The sequence below is a fragment of the Heptranchias perlo genome, chromosome 14 (assembly GCF_035084215.1).
Source record: "Heptranchias perlo isolate sHepPer1 chromosome 14, sHepPer1.hap1, whole genome shotgun sequence".
In the NCBI taxonomy this organism is placed as follows: Eukaryota; Metazoa; Chordata; class Chondrichthyes; order Hexanchiformes; family Hexanchidae; genus Heptranchias; species Heptranchias perlo.
Window position 1 is genome coordinate 64,182,683 of NC_090338.1, and position 19,778 is coordinate 64,202,460.

The window sequence follows — 19,778 nt, forward strand, 5'->3', positions numbered from 1 at the left end:
TTGAAATTCATTCGGCGATCATACGCCCATTCTGCCAGTTTGTTAATGTCTTCTTGCATTTTATGATCTGGAACACACTGCCTGAAAGGGTGGTGGAAGCAGGTTCAATTGTGACTTTCAAAACGGAATTGGATGTATCCTTAAAAGGAAAGTTTTGCAGGGCTATGGGGAAAGAACGGGGGAGTGGGACTAATTGGATAGTTCTTTAAAAGAGCTGGCACAGGTATGATGGGCTAAATGGCCTCCTTTTGTGCTGTATGATTCTATGATTCATATAATTACCCCGGAACAATAATTGGAATGCAAGCTGTTGTTTCCTCTGAAAACTTCCTTTATGTACATCAACTGCTTCTCAGTATCTACACACAAGAGCTACTTTTGATTGTGACAGGCCACTCTTGTGATACGTTACCAATTAATACATGTTGGTACAATTAGTGACATCTAGAAAGATGGTCTGTTTGATACTGGGTTCAAACTTTCTACGTGAAATTCAAAGAATTCCCATATCGAATGGATGGATCCTACTGGGTTTTCTGTTTCTTCTTCCCTATAATTTTGAACAGCTTTTTCAAGATTAGAACCATCAGCATCGCAGCCACTATTAACATGAACAGGAGCAAGGCAACCACATCTACACAATAGTAAGCATACCAGGGGAGGCGGTAAAATTCGGAACGTAAATGTGCCGCACCTCTGTGCCGTGCAACATACTCAATCCAGAAAATGGCCCTCTCCATCGGAGACTCCAGTTGGTCCCGGTGGAGAGCAGAGAGCTTCTGCATGCTGTCCCGATAAGACCTGTCGTTTATGACCTCGTTGATCGCCTGCAGTAGATCTGTTGACTGCATGGTAGCGGGGTCAACCATTTTGGCCGCTCCTCGGACTTTAAGCCGAAGTAAGTTATCAAACTGGTCGTAAAACAGAGGGAGGCCAACGACTGGCACCCCATGGTAAATGGCTTCATAAACTCCATTTGTCCCACCATGGGCAATGAAGGCTCGCGTCTTAGGATGTCCTAGCAGGTCATTCTGAGGGATCCATTTTGCTAGCAGTGTGTTATTTCCTATATTGGGAGGGATCTCTCCCTTGTGTCTCCAAATTACTTTCTGAGGTACCTGAGCAAAGGCCTCTGCAATTTTCATTGTAATATCCAGTGGCATAGAGTTGACAAAGCTCCCGAGTGACATGACAATAATCCCATGCTTCCCTGAAGCCTGGACAAACTCCTCAAGGCCCACAGGCAAAGGTTTTGGTGGTTTACACTGGAAGCCTCCAATGTACACAATATTTGGCATGGTGGGCCTCGGGAATTCGAATACAAAATCTACTCTCATCAGCCACACGTCTGCCTGGAGGAGAACTGTTTCAATGTTTGTGTCCCTACCCAGATATCTCCGGCAGGCTTCATTGTATATGGGGTGAATAAAAAATTCAGACATGAATAGTTGGAGAAGGTGTTGAAAAACGTTCCGAACTCTTTGGAAAAAATTCATTTTGTCCGTCAAACACGAACCAAGCAGTGGGATGTATGAAAGCGGCGATGGGGCAAAGAGGAAATGAGCTTCACCTGTGGTGATCCATCGAACATTGTGCACCAAGGGAACTTTCAAATAATATGCAAGCATTGAACCGATAGCAATAGCTGGGTCGGCAAGTACTAAGTCAAAGTTTTCTTCTTCAAGCTGTTTTAATAATTCTTCATCTTCAAATACTCTAGTAATGAATTCTCCAGCCCAAAGGTGACATTCATGCAGGAAAGATATCAAATGATGTTGGACCTGAATAAAAGCCCATGCTGTCTGGCCATGCCTTAAGGCTGTCAACGTCTTTTGAAGAAATCTTTGTATACTACATGTATCATTAAAGGTGGAAATGCTGCTCTGCAGTTTGATAGCGATGGATTGAAAGAGATCAGGACTTTCTTTAATGTACAAAGCCAATGAGGAATGAAGCACAGTGATGTTGTGACCATGGTGTCTCAGTTCTTCAATTATAATTTTCATGTTAATCCAGTGGCTTCCATCTACGGGTACAACCAATATCTTAGCTCCGTAAGTGACTGGGGAAGAAAGGGTGATGATGGCACCAAGAACACATGCAATCTGTAGTCTGCACCTCCATCCACAATACTCCATTTCTGTAAATCTGATATCCAGATCCTGTTGGAGAATTGAATAAAAATATTTGTCATACAACATAAATTTGGCAAGAATACTGCTGCACATTGGCCTCAAAATTCAATCGCACAGCGCCTGTTTTTCTGGAGTGTATCCAGGAACATTTTCTGGAACAATATGTTTTAGGACTGACAAGGGAACAAGCCATACTAGATCTCGCAATGAGTAACATCAAATTACATTGAGTCTACAGCACAGGAGCAGGCCATTCAGCCCAACTGGTCTATGCCAGCGTTTATGCTCCACTCGAGCTTCCTCTCTCCCTACATCATCTAACCCTATCAGCATACCCTTCTATTCCTATCTCCCTCATGTGCTTATCTCTAGTATCGAGGGCAATTAGGGATGGGCAATAAATGCCGGCCTTGCCAGCGACGCCCACATCCCGTGAACGAATAAAAAAAAAAATCTAGCTTCCCATTAAATGTATCTATGCTATTTGCCTCAACTATTCCCTGTGGTAGTGCGTTCCACATTCTTACCACTCTTTGAGTAAAGAAGTTTCTCCTGAATTCCCCATAGGATTTATTAGTGACTATCTTATATTGATGACCTCTAGTTCTGGTCTCCCTGACAAGTGGAAACATTTTCTCTACGTCTACCCTATCAAACCCTTTCATTATCTTAAAGACCTCTATCAGGTCACCCCTCAGCCTTCTCTTTTCTAGAGAAAAGAGCCCCAGCCCGTTCAGCCTTTCCTCTCAGTTCTGGTATCATCCTTGTAAATCTTTTTTGCACCCTCTCCAATGCCTTTATATCCTTTTTATAATATGGAGACCAGAACTGTGCACTGTACTCCAAGTGTGGTCTAAACAAGGTTTGATACAAGTTTAACATAAATTCTCTGCTATTCAATTCTATCCCTCCAGAAATGAAGCCCAGAGCTTGGTTTGCCTTTTTATGGCCTTATTAACCTGTGTCATTACTTTTAGTGATTTGTGTATTTGTATCCCGAGATCCCTCTGCTCCTCTACCCCATTTAGACTCTTATTATCCAAGCAGTATGTGGCCTCCTTATTCTTCCTACCAAAATGCAGCCAGAGCCAGAATTCATTAATAATCTGACAGTAGGGGAGCATCTCGCAAGCAGTGATTATAACATGATAGAGTTTGACATTAAGTTTGAGAAACAGAAAGATCACACACAAACCAAGGTTTTAAACTTTAGTAAGGCTGACTTCAAAAGAATGAGACGAAAACTGAACACATTAAATTGCATAGAGCTGTTAACAAGTAAACCTATAGAAAAATAGTGGGAGGTGTTCAAAGAAGTATTAATACAATACAAGACCAATATGTACCCCTAAAAAAAAGAAAGGAAGAAAGACTTGCATTTATATAGCGCCTTAAATGATCTTAGGCTATCCCAAAGCACTTTACAGCCTGCGAAGTACTTTTGAAGTGTAGTCACTGTTGTATTGTAGGAAAGAGCAAAATCTATAGAGCAAAAGTTCCACTTGTACAGTCAAGCAACTGTGGTCAATATATGAGGTAAGACATAATATAAAGATAAATGAAGTGACTTACACAAATGTCAAGAAAAGTGGTAATCCAGCGGACTGGGAGAAATATAGAAAGCAACAAAGGGACACAAAGAAAATATTAAGAGCTGCAAAAAGGGAATATGAACAAATCTTGCAAGTAATAGAAAGGCTAATATTAAAAGTTTTTATAAATGTATTAAGATTAAGAGAGTGGCTAAGGGAAATGTGAGCCTATTAAAGACACAGATGATACTTAATAGATAACAAGGTAATGGCAGACATATTAATGGAATACTTTGTATTCGTTTTCACAGTAGAAGAAGAGGATAAAATATCAGTGATATAAGGGAAACTAAAAATAAATAAAGGGGAGGATTCAATACAAGTAAAAAAAAAGGTAATGGAGAAAATAATGGGACTTAGGATAAATAAATCCCCAGGACCTAATGAGTTCCACCCCAGGGTATTAAAAGAAGTAAGTGAGGAAATTGAAGAAGTGTTATCATAATTTTTTATAATTATTCGTTCATGGGATGTGGGTGTCGCTGGCAAGGCCAGCATTTATTGCCCATCCCTAATTGCCCTTGAGAAGGTGGTAGTGAGCCGCCTTCTTGATCTGCTGCAGTCCGTGTGGTGACGGTTCTCCCACAGTGCTGTTGGGTAGGGAGTTCCAGGATTTTGACCCAGCGACGATGAAGGAACTGAGATATATTTCCAAGTCGGGATGGTGTGTGACTTGGAGGGGAACGTGCAGGAGGTGTTGTTCCCATGTACCTGCTGCCCTTGTCCTTCTAGGTGGTGGAGGTCGCGGGTTTGGGAGATGCTGTCGAAGAAGCCTTGGCGAGTTGCTGCAGTGCATTTTGTAGGTGGTACACACTGCAGCCACAGTGCGCCGGTGGTGAAGGGAGTGAATGTTTAGGGTGGCGGATGGGGTGCCAATCAAGCGGGCTGCTTTGTCCTGGATGATGTCGAGCTTCTTGAGTGTTGTTGGACCTGCACTCATCCAGGCAAGTGGAGAGTATTCCATCACACTCTTGACTTGTGCCTTGTAGATGGTAGAAAGGCTTTGGGGAGTTAGGAGGTGAGTCACTCGCCGCAGAATACCCAGCCTCTGACCTGCTCTTGTAGCCACAGTATTTATATGGCTGGTCCAGTTAACTTTCTAGTCAATGGTGACCCCCCAGGATGTTGGTGGTGGGGAATTCAGCGATGGTAATGCCATTGAACATCTAGGGGAGGTGGTTAGACTCTCTCTTGTTGGAGATGGTCATTGCCTGGTACTTGTCTGATGTGAATGTTACTTGCCACTTATCTGCCCAAGCCTGGATGTTGTCCAGGTCTTGCTGCATGTGGGCACGGACTGCTTCAATATCTGAGGGGTTGCAAATGGAACTGGACACTGTGCAATCATCAGCAAACATCCCCATTTCTGACCTTATGATGGAGGGAAGGTCATTGATGAAGCAGCTGAAGATGGTTGGGCCTAGGACACCGCCCTGAGGAACTCCTGCAGCAATGTCCTGGCGCTGAGATGATTGGCCTCCAAAAACCACTGCCATCTTCCTTTATGCTAGGTATGACTCCATCCACTGGAGAGTTTCCCCCCTGATTCCCATTGACTTCAATTCTATTAGGGCTCCTTGGTGCCACACTTGAACAAATGCTGCCTTGATGTCAAAGGCAGTTACTCTCACCTCACCTTTCAAAGCTCTCTTGATTCAGGAATTGTGCCGTTAGATTGGAAATTTGCTAATGTCACTCCATTATTCAAGGTGGGTGGGAGAGAGAAACCAGGTAACTACAGGCCTGTCGGTTTACTGTCAGTTGTGGGGAAGCTATTAGAATCTGTCATTAAGGATAAAGTGACTAAGCACTTGAACAAATATGAGCTGATCAGAGAGAGCCAGCATGGTTTTGTTAAGGGTATGTCATCTGTGACTAATCTCGTTGACTTTTTTGAGGAGGTCATTAATAAGGTAGATAAGGGAGTGTCTATGGATGTTATCTACATAGACTTCCAGAAGGCATTTAATACACTTCCACAAATGAGGTTTATTAGCAAAAATGAGAGCACACGGAAGTGGAGGTAGCCTTTGGTTTTGGAAATTGGTTGGGAGGTAGCAGACAGAGAGAGTGAGGATAAAGTGTATGTACTCTGATGGGATGTGACAAGTGGTGTTTCTCAGAGATCTGTTCTGGGGCCTCAATTTTTCACCATATTTATTAATGACTTGGAAGAAGGAATACAGTTTCATGTCCAAGTTCGCAGATGACATTAATTTAGAAGGGACAGTGAGTAATGCGGATGGGAGCAGAAAGTTTCAAAAGGACATGGACAGATTAAGTGAGTGGACAAAACTATGGCAAATGGAGTTCAGTGTGGGGAAGTATGAGATCATCCACTTTGGATCCAAGAAATATAAATCAGAGTATTTTCTAAATGGTGCATAACCAGGAACTATGGAGGAGCAAAGAGATTTGGGAGACCAAGTTTACAGATCTTTAAAAGCTAGTGTACAGGTACAAAAAGCAATCAAAAAGGTTAATGGAATGTTGGCCTTTACCTCAAAGGGGCTGAAATACAAAATGGAGGCAGTTATGCTTCAGTTGTACAGAGCCTTGGTCATTCCAAATCTGGAATACTCTGTTCAGTTTTGGGCACCGTACCTCAGGAAGGGTATACTAGCCTTAGAGAGGATGCACCGCAGATTCACCAGAATGATATTGGGGCTAAAAGGGTTAAATTAAGAGGACAGGTTGAATAAACGTGGATTGTATTCCCTTGAGATTGAGGGCTGATCTGATGGAGGTGTTTAAAGTGTTAAAAGGATTTGAGAGGGTAGGTACAGAGAAACTATTTCCTTTGGTGGGGGAATCGAGAACAAGTGGACATAATCTTAAAATTAGAGCTAGGCCATTCAGGAGCAATATCAGGAAGCACTTTTTCACGCAAAGGGTAGTAGAAATCTGGAACTCTCTCCCCCAAAAGGCTGTGAATGCTGGGAGTCAATTGGAGCTTCCCCGACCAAGATACTTCGATTTTTGTTGGATAAGGGTATGAAGGGATATGGACTGAAGGTGGGTAAATGGATGGAGTTGAGGTTCAGATCAGCCATGATCGAATTGAACGGCGGAGCAGGCACGATGGACTAAATGGCCTACTCCTGTTTCAAACTTCCACCATGGAGTGCAACGCCAGGTTTCCCCACCCACAATTTGGACAGATCATCCACCTGTAAGATCAGATATGCCACCTTCATACCTGGGATGCAACACACCATGATTCTGACTTCATGCCTGTATACCTTTCTATTTACATATTGACAGATGGAAGTCACACTACCATTGTCAATCTCTGCCTCATCTGCTATTTCTCTCCCACCCTCACAGTCTTGGTGCCATGAGACTTTAAATCCACTGCCTCAACCTTCTGTTCACCAGACACCATTCCTCCATTAAGATACACCCAGACTCCATTTTCCAGTCATCTTTCCGCCAGTCACAAAACCCCCAATCACCATTTTCTCAGCCACCACTCCCCTAGTGAGAACTCACAATTCACCATTCCCCAGTCACAAAATATCCCCAGTCACCATTCTCCCAGTCACAATATCCCCAATTACCATTCCCCCAGTCACAGTATCCCCAGTCACCATTCTCCCAGTCAAAATATCCAGAGTCACCATTCCCCAAGTCACAATATCCCCAGTCAACATTCCCCTATTCCCAATACCCCCAGTCACAATATCCCCAGTCAACATTCCCCCAGTCACAATTCCCCCAGTCACAATATCCCCAATCACAATTCCCCCAGTCACAATTCCCCCAGTGAAATTTCCCCCAGTCACAATATCCCGAGTCACCATTCCCCCAGTCCCAGTATCCCCAGTCACCATTCCCCCAGTCCCAGTATCCCTAGTCTCCATTCTTCCAGTCACAATATCCCCAGTCACCATTCCCCAATCACAATATCCCCAGTCACAATATCCCCAGTCTCCATTCCCCCAGTCACAATATTCCCAGTCACCATTCCCCCAGTCACAATATCCCCAGTCACCATTCCCCCAGTCACAATATTCCCAGTCACCATTCCCCCAGTCACAATATCCCCAGTCACAATATCCCCAGTCACAATATCCCCAGTCTCCATTCCCCCAGTCACAATATCCCCAGTCACAATATCCCCAGTCACCATTCCCCAATCACAATATCCCCAGTCACAATATCCCCAGTCTCCATTCCCCCAGTCACAATATCCCCAGTCACCATCCCCCCAGTCACAATATCCCCAGTCACAATATCCCCAGTCTCCATTCCCCCAGTCACAATATTCCCAGTCACCATTCCCCCAGTCACAATATCCCCAGTCACAATATCCCCAGTCACAATATCCCCAGTCACAATATCCCCAGTCACCATTCCCCCAGTCACAATATCCCCAGTAACCAGGCCCACAGTCAAAATACCCCCAGTCACAATATCCCAAGTCACCATTCCCCCAGTTATAATGCCCCCAGTCACAATACCCCCAGTCATCATCCTCCCAGGCACAATAACACCATTCACTATTCCCCCAGGCACAATATCCCCATTCACAATACCCCCAGTCAAAATTCCCCCAGACACTATTCCCCCAGTCACCATTTCTCCAGTCACAATATCCCTAGTCACCATTCCCCCAGTCTCCATTCTCCCAGACACCATTCCCCCATTCACCATTCCCCCAGTACAATACCCCCAGTCATAATATCACCAGTCACAATTCCCCCACTCACAATTCCCCCAGTCCCAATATCCCCAGTCACCAATCCTCCATGTATCAATACCCCCAGTCACCATTCTCCCAGTTACAATGACACCAGTCACGATTACCCCAGTCACAATATCCCCATTCACAATATCCCCAGTCACCATTCTCCCAGTCACAATATCCCCATTCACAATATCCCCAGTCACCATTTCCCCAGTCACCATTCCCCCAGTCACAATATCCCCAGTCACAATATCCCCAATCACCATTCTCCCAATCACCATATCCCCAGTCACAATATCCCCAGTCACCATTCCCCCAGTCACAAAATCCCCAATCACCATTTCCCAGTCACAATACCCCTAGTCACAATATCACCAGTCACCATTCCCCCAGTCACCATTCCCCAGTCACGATATCCCCAGTTACCATTCCCCCAGTCACAATATCCCCAATCACCATTTCCCAGTCACGATTTCCCCAGTCAACATTCCCCCAGTCACAATATCCCCAATCACCATTTCCCAGTCACCATTCCCCCATTCACAATATCCCCAGTCACCATTCCCCCATTCAAAATATCCCCAGTCACAATATGGAGGAGATGGCTCACCAGGGGAAGGTGGCAGTGGCCAGGTTCATGGCACCGTGGCTGGCTCTGCTGCACAGGAGGGCAGGAAAAAGAGTGGCAGAGCTATAGTGATAGGGGACTCGATTTTAAGGGGAATAGACAGGCGTTTCTGCGGACGCAACCGAGACTCCAGGATGGTATGTTGCCTCCCTGGTGCAAGGGTCAGGGATGTCTCGGAGCGGCTGCAGGACATTCTGGAGGGGCAGGGTGAACAGCCAGTTGTCGTGGTGCATATAGGCACCAACGATATAGGTAAAAAACAGGATGAGGTCCTACAAGCTGAATTTAGGGAGTTAGGAGTTAAACTAAAGAGTAGGACCTCAAAGGTAGTAATCTCAGGATTGCTACCAGTGCCACGGGCTAGTCAGAGTAGGAATGACAGGATAGCTAGGATGAATACGTGGCTTGAGAAATGGTGCAAGAGGGAGGGATTCAAATTCCTGGGCCATTGGAACCGGTTCTGGGGGAGGTGGGACCAGTACAAATTGGATGGTCTGCATCTGGGCAGGACTGGAACCAATGTCCTAGGGGGAGTGTTTGCTAGTGCTGTTGGGGAGGGTTTAAACTAAAGTGGCAGGGGGATGGGAACCGATGCAGGAAGTCAGTGGGAAGTAAAGTGGTGACAGAAACAAAAGGCAGTAAGGGAGAGTGTACAGAACATGACTGGACAGATGGTCTGAGAAAGCAGGGCAAAGACCAAGGGAAGTCTAGATTAAACTGCATTTATTTCAATGCAAGAAGTCTGATGGGCAAGGCAGATGAACTCAGGGCATGGATGGGGACATGGGACTGGGATGTTATAGCTATTACTGAAACATGGCTAAGGGAGGGGCAGGACTGGCAGCTCAATGATCCAAGGTACAGATGCTATAGGAAAGATAGAGCAGGAGATAAGAGAGGAGGAGGAGTTGCGTTCTTGATTAGGGAGAACATCACGGCAGTAGTGAGAGGGGATATATCCGAGGGTTCGCCCACTGAGTCTATATGGGTAGAACTGAAAAATAAGAAGGGAGAGATCACTTTGATAGGATTGTACTACAGACCCCCAAATAGTCAACGGGAAATTGAGGAGCAAATATGTAAGGAGATTACAGACAGCTGCAAGAAAAATAGGGTGGTAATAGTAGGGGACTTTAACTTTCCCAACATTGACTGGGATAGCCATAGCATTAGGGGCTTGGATGGAGAGAAATTTGTTGAGTGTATTCAGGAGGAATTTCTCATTCAGTATGTGGATGGCCCGACTAGAGAGGGGGCAAAACTTGACCTCCTCTTGGGAAATAAGGAAGGGCAGGTGACAGAAGTGTTAGTGAGGGATCACTTTGGGACCAGTGATCATAATTCCATTAGTTTTAAGATAGCTATGGAGAATGATAGGTCTGGCCCAAAAGTTAAAATTCTAAATTGGGGAAAGGCCAATTTTGATGGTATTAGACAGGAACTTTCAGAAGTTGATTGGGAGAGTCTATTGGCAGGCAAAGGGACGTCTGGTAAGTGGGAGGCTTTCAAAAGTGTGTTAACCAGGGTTCAGGGTAAGCACATTCCTTATAAAGTGACGGGCAAGGCTGGTAGAAGTAGGGAACCTTGGATGACTCGGGAGATTGAGGCCCTAGTCAAAGAGAAGAAGGAGGCATATGACATGCATCGGCAGCTGGGATCAAGTGGATCCCGTGAAGAGTATAGAGATTGCCAGAGTAGAGTTAAGAGAGAAATCAGGAGGGCAAAAAGGGGACATGAGATTGCTTTGGCAGATAAGGCAAAGGAGAATCCAAAGAGCTTCTACAAATACATAAAGGGCAAAAGAGTAACTAGGGAGAGAGTAGGGCCTCTTAAGGATCAACAAGGTCATCTATGTGCGGAACCACAAGAGATGGGTGAGATCCTAAATGAATATTTCACATCGGTATTTACGGTTGAGAAAGGCATGGATGTTAGGGTACTTTGTGAAATAAATAGTGATGTCTTGAGGAGCGTACATATTACAGAGAGGGAGGTGCTGGAAGTCTTAACGCGCATCAAGGTAGATAAATCTCCGGGACCTGATGAAATGTATCCCAGGACGTTATGGGAGGTTAGGGAGGAAATTGCGGGTCCCCTAGCAGAGATATTTGAATCATCGACAGCTACAGGTGAGGTGCCTGAAGATTGGAGGGTAGCAAATGTTGTGCCTTTGTTTAAGAAGGGCGGCAGGGTAAAGCCTGGGAACTACAGACCGGTGAGCCTGACAGCTGTAGTGGGTAAGTTGTTAGAGGGTATTCTGAGGGACAGGATCTACAGGCATTTGGAGAGGCAGGGACTGATTAGGAACAGTCAGCATGGTTTTGTGAGAGGAAAATCATGTCTCACGAATTTGATTGAGTTTTTTGAAGGGGTAACCAAGAAGATAGATGAGGGCTGTGCTGTAGACGTGGTCTACATGGACTTCAGCAAAGCCTTTGACAAGGTATCGCATGGTAGGTTGTTACATAAGGTTAAATCTCACGGGATCCAAGGTGAGGTAGCCAATTGGATACAAAATTGGCTTGACGACAGAAGACAGAGGGTGGTTGTCGAGGGTTGTTTTTCAAACTGGAGGCCTGTGTCCAGCGGTGTGCCTCAGGGATCGGTGCTGGGTCCGCTGTTATTTGTTATTTATATTAATGATTTGGATGAGAATTTAGGAGGCATGGTTAGTAAGTTTGCAGATGACACCAAGATTGGTGGCATTGTGGACAGTGAAGAAGGTTATCTAGGATTGCAACGGGATCTTGATAAATTGGGCCAGTGGGCCGATGAATGGCAGATGGAGTTTAATTGAGATAAATGTGAGGTGATGCATTTTGGTAGATCGAATCGGGCCAGGACCTACTCCGTTAATGGTAGGGCGTTGGGGAGAGTGAAAGAACAAAGAGATCTGGGAGTACAGGTTCATAGCTCCTTGAAAGTGGAGTCACAGGTGGATAGGGTGGTGAAGAAGGCATTCGGCATGCTTGGTTTCATTGGTCAAAACATTGAATACAGGAGTTGGGATGTCTTGTTGAAGTTGTACAGGACATTAGTAAGGCCACACTTGGAATACTGTGTACAGTTCTGGTCACCCTATTATAGAAAGGATATTATTAAACTAGAAAGAGTGCAGAAAAGATTTACTAGGATGCTACCAGGACTTGATGGTTTGACTTAGAGGGAGAGGTTAGATAGACTGGGACTTTTTTCCCTGGAGAGTCGGAGGTTAAGGGGTCATCTTATAGAAGTCTATAAAATAATGAGGGGCATAGATAAGGTAGATAGTCAAAATCTTTTCCCAAAGGTAGGGGAGTCTATAACGAGGGGACATAGATTTAAGGTGAGAGGGGAGAGATACAAAAGGGTCCAGAGGGGCAATTTTTTCACTTAAAGGGTGGTGAGTGTCTGGAACGAGCTGCCAGAGGCAGTAGTAGAGGCGGGTACAATTTGGTCTTTTAAAAAGCATTTGGACAGTTACATGGGTAAGGTGGGTATAGAAGGATATGGGCCAAGTGCAGGCAATTGGGACTAGCTTAGTGGTATAAACTGGGCGACATAGACATGTTGGGCCGAAAGGCCTGTTTCCATGTTGTAACTTCTATGATTCTATGATTCTATGATAATATCCCCAGTCACCATTCACCCAGTCCCAATTTCCCCAGTCCCAATATCGCCAGTCACATTTCCCCCAGTCACAATATCCCCAGTCACAATATCCAGAGTCACCATTCTCCCAGTCACGATTCCCCCAGTCACAATATCCCCAGTCACCATTCCCCCATTCAAAATATCCCCAGTCACAATATCCCCAGTCACCATTCCCCCATTCAAAATATCCCCAGTCACAATATTCCCAGTCACAATATCCCCGGTCACCATTACCCCAGTCACCATGCCGCAGTCACAATATCCCCAGTCACAATTCCCCCAGTCACCATTCCCCCAGTCACCATTCCCCCAGTCACAATATCCCCAGTCACAATACCCCCAGTCAAAATACCCCCAGTCACAATACGCCCAGTCACCATTCTCCCAGTCACAATATCCCCAGTCACAAATACCCCCAGTCACCATTCCCCCAGTCACCATTCTCCCAGTCACAATATCCCCAGTCACAAATACCCCCAGTCACCATTCCCCCAGTCACCATTCCCCCAGTCACAATATCCCCAGTCACCATTCTCCCAGTCACAATACCCCTAGTCACCATTCCCCCAGTCACAATATCCCCAGTCACAATAACCCCAGTCACAATATCCTCAGTCACCATTCCCCCAGTGAAAATACTCCCAGTCACCATTCCCCCAGTCACAATATCCCCAGTCACAATATCCCCAGTCACCATTCCCCCAGTCACAATATCCCCAGTCACAATATCCCCAGTCACCATTCCCCCAGTCACAATATCCCCAGTCACAATATCCCCAGTCACCATCCCCCCAGTCACAATATCCTCAGTCACCATTCCCCCAGTGAAAATACTCCCAGTCACTACTCCCCCAGTCACAATATCCACAGTCTCCATTCCTCCAGTCACAAAATCCCCAGTCATCATTCCCCCAGTCTCCAATTCCCCAGTCACAAATCCCCCATTCACAATATCCCCAGTCACAATATCCACAGTCACAATATCCCCAGTCACCATTCCCCCAGCCTCCATTCCCCCAGTCACCATTACCCCAGTCACCATTTCCCCAGTCACAATACCCCCATTCACAATATCCCCAGTCATAATTCCCCCATTCACAATATCCCCAGTCTCAATACCCCCAGTCACCAATCCCCCAGTCACAATATACCCAGTCACCATACCCCAGTCACAATATCCCCAGTCACAATATCCCCAGTCTCCATTCCTCCAGTCACAATATCCCCCAGTCACCATTCCCCCGGTCACAATACCCCCAGTCACCATTACCCCAGTCACAATATCCCCAGTCACAATATTCCCAGTCACCATTCCCCCAGTCACCATTCCCCCAGTCTCCAATTCCCCAGTCACAAATCCCCCAGTCACAATTCCCACAGATACTATTCCCCCAGTCACCATTTCTCCAGTCACAATATCCCTAGTCACCATTCCCCCAGTCTCCATTCCCCCAGACACCATTCCCCCAGTCACAATACCCCCAGTCATAATATCCCCAGTCACAATTCCCCCACTCACAATTCCCCCAGTCACAATATCCCCAGTCACAATATCCCCAGTCACCATTCCCCCAGTCACAATATCCCCAGTCACAATAACTCCAGTCACCATTCCCCCAGTCCCAATACCCCAGTCAAAATTCCCCCACTCACAATACCCCCTATCACAATATCTCCAGTCACCATTCCCACAGTCACCATTCTCTCAGTCACAATACACCCAGTCACAATATCCCCAGTCCCAATATCCCCAGTCCCAATATCCCCAGTCACCATATCCCCAGTCACCATTCCCCCAGTCACAATATCCCCATTCACAATATCCCCAGTCACGATTCCCCCAGTCAGAATATCCCCATTCACATTATCCCCAGTCACCATTCTCCCAGTCACAATACCCCCAGTCACCATTCCCCCAGTCACAATACCCCCAGTCACAATATCCCCAGTCACAATATCCCCAGTTACCATTCCCCCAGTCTCCAATTCCCCAGTCACAAATCCCGCATTCACAATATCCCCAGTCACAATATCCCCAGTCACAATATCCCCAGTCACCATTCCCCCAGCCTCCATTCCCACAGACATCATTCCCCCAGTCACAACAACATCAGTCACTATTCCCCCAGTCACAATATCCACAGTCTCCATTCCTCCAGTCACAATATCCCCAGTCACCATTCCCCCAGTCTCCAATTCCCCAGTCACAAATCCCGCATTCACAATATCCCCAGTCACAATATCCCCAGTCACAATATCCACAGTCACAATATCCCCAGTCACAATATCCCCAATCACCATTTCCCTAGTCACAATAACCCCAGTCACCATTCCCCCAGCCTCCATTCCCACAGACATCATTCCCCCAGTCACCATTACCCCAGTCACAATTCCCCCAGTCACAATATCCCCAGTCACAATATCCCCAGTCACAATTCTCCCATTCACAATATCCCCAGTCTCAATACTCCCAGTCACCATTCCCCCAGTCACCAATCCCCCAGTCACAATATACCCAGTCACCATTCTCCCAGTCACAATATCCCCAGTCACAATATCCCCAATCACCATTCCCCCAGTCACAATAACTCTAGTCACCATTCTCCCAGTCACCATTCTCCCATTCACAATATCCCCAGTCACAATAACTCCAGTCACCATTCTCTCAGTCACAATATCCCCAGACCCAATATCCCCAGTCACCATTTCCCCAGTCACCATTCCCCCAGTCCCAATACCCCAGTCACCATTCTCCCAGGCACAATATCCCCAGTCACAATATCCACAGTCACCATTCTCTCAGTCACAATATCCCCAGACCCAATATCCCCAGTCACCATTTCCCCAGTCACCATTTCCCCAGTCACCATTCCCCCAGTCACCATTCCCCCAGTCTCAACATCACCAGTCACCATTCTCCCAGGCACAATATCCCCAGACCCAATATCCCCAGTCACCATTCCCCCAGTCCCAATACCCCAGTCACCATTCTCCCAGGCACAATATCCCTAGTCACAATATCCACAGTCACCATTCTCTCAGTCACAATATCCCCAGTCACAATATCCCCAGTCACCATTCCCCCAGTCTCAACATCACCAGTCACAATTCCCCCAGTCACAATATCCCCAGTTACAATATCCCCAGTCACCATTCCCCCAGTCACAATATCCCCAGTCACAATATCCCCTGTCACCATTCCTTCAGTCACAATACCCCCAGTCACGATTCCCCCAGTCACAATATCCCCAGTCACCATTTCTCCAGTCACAATATCCCCAGTCACCATTCCCCCATTCACCATTCCCCCAGTCACAATACCCCCAGTCATAATATCACCAGTCACAATTCCCCCACTCACAATATCCCCAGTCACCATTCCCCCAGTCACAATATCCCCAGTCACAATATCCCCTGTCACCATTCCTTCAGTCACAATATCCCCAGTCACCATTTCTCCAGTCACAATATCCCCAGTCACCATTCCCCCATTCACAATTCCCCCACTCACAATTCCCCCAGTCATAATATCACCAGTCACAATTCCACCACTCACAATATCCCCGGTCACCATTTCTCCAGTCACAATTCCCCCAGTCATAATATCACCAGTCACAATTACCCCACTCACAATATCCCCAGTTACCATTTCTCCAGTCACAATATCCCCAGTCACCATTCCCCCATTCACCATTCCCCCAGTCACAATACCCCCAGTCATAATATCACCAGTCACAATTCGCCCACTCACAATATCCCCGGTCACCATTCCCCCAGTCCCAATACCCCAGTCACCATTCCCTCAGTCACAATATCCCCAGACCCAATATCCCCAGTCACCATTTCCCCAGTCACCATTCCCCCAGTCACAATATCCCCAGTCACAATATCCCCAGTCACTATTCCCCCATTCACAATATCCCCAGTCACAATATCCCCATTCACAATATCCCCAGTCACCATTCTCCCAGTCACAATACCCCCTCTCACAATATCACCAGTCACCATTCCCACAGTCACCATTCTCTCAGTCACAATACACCCAGTCACAATATCCCCAGTCACCATTTCCCCATTCACCAATCCCCCAGTATCAATACCCCAGTTATCATTCCCCCAGTTACAATGACACCAGTCACTATTCCCCCGTCACAATATCCCCATTCACAATATCCCCAGTCACAATATGCCCAGTCACCATTCCCCCAGTCCCACTATCCCCAGTCACCATTCCCCCTGTCAAAATACTCCCAGTCACCATTCCCCCAGTCACAATATCCCCAGTCACAATTCCCCCAGTCACTATATCCCCAGTCACAATTCCCAAAGTCACAATATCCCCAGTCACCATTCCCACAGTCACCAGTCCCCCAGTCAAAATATCCCCAGTCACCATTCTCCCAGTCACAATATCTCCAGTCACCATTCCCCCAGTCACAATACCCCCAGTCATAATATTCCCAGTCACCAATCCCCCAGTCAGAATATCCCCAGTCACCATTCCCCATCACAATATTCCCAGTCACCCAGACTCCATTGTCCCCGTCATCTTTCCGCCAGTCACAAAATCTCCAGTCACAATACCCATCGAAACAACTCCCTGCAACAAAACCTCCAGTCACCATTTGCCCAGTTACCACTCCCCTAGTCAGAGCTCAAAATTCACAATATCCCCAGTCACCATTCTCCCAGTCACATTATCCCCAGTCACCATTCTACCAGTCACAATACCCCCAGTCACCATTCTCCCAGTCACAATTCCCGAAGTCACAATAACCCCAGTCACCATTCCCCCAGTCACAATATTCCCAGTCACCATTCCCCCAGTCACAATATCCCCAGTCACCATTCCCCATCACAATATCCCCAGTCACCCAGACTCCATTGTCCCCGTCATCTTTCCGCCAGTCACAAAATCTCCAGTCACAATACCCATCGACACAACTCCCTGCCACAAAACCTCCAGTCACCATTTGCCCAGTTACCACTCCCCTAGTCAGAGCTCACAATTCACAATACCCCCAGTCACAATTTCCCAGTCACCATTCCCCCAGTCACAATATCCCCAGTCACAATACCCCTAGTCACCATTCCCCCAGTCACAATATTCCCAGTCACAATACCCCCAGTCACAATATCCCCAATCACCATTCCCCCAGTCACAATACCCCCAGTCACAATACCCCCAGTCACCATTCCCCCAGTCACAATACTCCCAGTCACCATTCCCCCAGTCACAATACTCCCAGTCACCATTCCCCCAGTCACAATACCCCTCGTCACCATTCCCCCAGTCACAATATTCCCAGTCACAATATCCCAGTCACAATATCCCCAATCACCATTCCCCCAGTCACAATACCCCCAGTCACAATACCCCCAGTCACCATTCCCCCAGTCACAATACCCCCAGTCACAATACCCCCAGTCACAATACCCCCAGTCACCATTCCCCCAGTCACAATACTCCCAGTCACCATTCCCCCAGTCACAATACTCCCAGTCACCATTCCCCCAGTCACAATACCCCCAGTCACCATTCCCCCAGTCACAATATTCCCAGTCACCATTCCTCCAGTCACAATATCCCAGTCACAATATCCACAGTCACCATTCTCCCTGTCACAATACCCCCAGTCACCATTCCCCCAGTCACAATATTCCCAGTCACCATTCCTCCAGTCACAATATCCCAGTCACAATATCCCCAGTCATCATTCTCCCAGTCACAATATTCCCAGTCACAATATCCCCAATCACCATACCCCAGTCACAATATCCCCAGGCACCATTCTCCCAGTCACAATATTCCCAATCACCATTCTCCCTGTCACAATATCCCCAATCACCATTCTCCCAGTCACAATATTCCCAATCACCATTCTCCCAGTCACAATATCCCCAATCACCATTCTCCCAGTCACAATATTCCCAATCACCATTCTCCCTGTCACATTATCCCCAGTCACCATTCTCCCTGTCACAATATCCCCAGTCACCATTCTCCCTGTCACAATATCCCCAGGCACCATTCCCCCAGTCACAATATTCCCAGTCACCATTCCTCCAGTCACAATATCCCAGTCACAATATCCCCAGTCACCATTCCCCCAGTCACAATATCCCCAATCACCATTCTCCCAGTCACAATATTCCCAATCACCATTCTCCCTGTCACAATATCCCCAATCACCATTCTCCCAGTCACAATATCCCCAATCACCATTCTCCCAGTCACAATATTCCCAATCACCATTCTCCCTGTCACATTATCCCCAGTCACCATTCTCCCAGTCACAATATTCCCAGTCACAATATCCCCAATCACCATACCCCAGTCACAATATCCCCAGGCACCATTCCCCCAGTCACAATATCCCCAATCACCATACCCCAGTCACAATATCCCCAATCACCATACCCCAGTCACAATATCCCCAGGCACCATTCTCCCAGTCACAATATTCCCAATCACCATTCTCCCAGTCACAATATTCCCAATCACCATTCCCCCAGTCACAATATCCCCAATCACCATTCCCCCAGTCACAATATCCCCAGGCACCATTCCCCCAGTCACAATATCCCCAATCACCATACCCCAGTCACAATATCCCCAGTCACCATTCCCCCAGTCGCAATATCCCCAGGCACCATTCTCCCAGACACAATACCCCCAGGCACCATTCCCCCAGTCGCAATACCCCCAGGCACCATTCCCCCAGTCACAATATCCCCAGGCACCATTCCCCCAGTCACAATATCCCCAGGCACCATTCCCCCAGTCACAATATCCCCAGGCACCATTCCCCCAGACACAATACCCCCAGGCACCATTCCCCCAGTCGCAATACCCCCAGGCACCATTCCCCCAGTCACAATATCCCCAGGCACCATTCCCCCAGTCACAATATCCCCAGGCACCATTCCCCCAGTCACAATATCCCCAGGCACCATTCCCCCAGTCACATTATCCCCAGGCACCATTCCCCCAGTCACAATATCCCCAGTCACCATTCCCCCAGTCACAATATCCCCAGTCATCATTCTCCCAGTCACAATATTCCCAGTCACAATATTTCCAGTCACCATACCCCAGT

At 46.9% G+C, this 19,778-nt stretch overlaps 1 pseudogene; it reads right to left on the reverse strand.

Annotated features, from left to right (window-relative positions):
- Nucleotides 1–320: 320 nt before the first annotated feature.
- The window catches only part of LOC137332182 (UDP-glucuronosyltransferase 2A1 pseudogene), a 32,261-nt pseudogene continuing 12,803 nt past the window's right edge, over nucleotides 321–19,778 (reverse strand).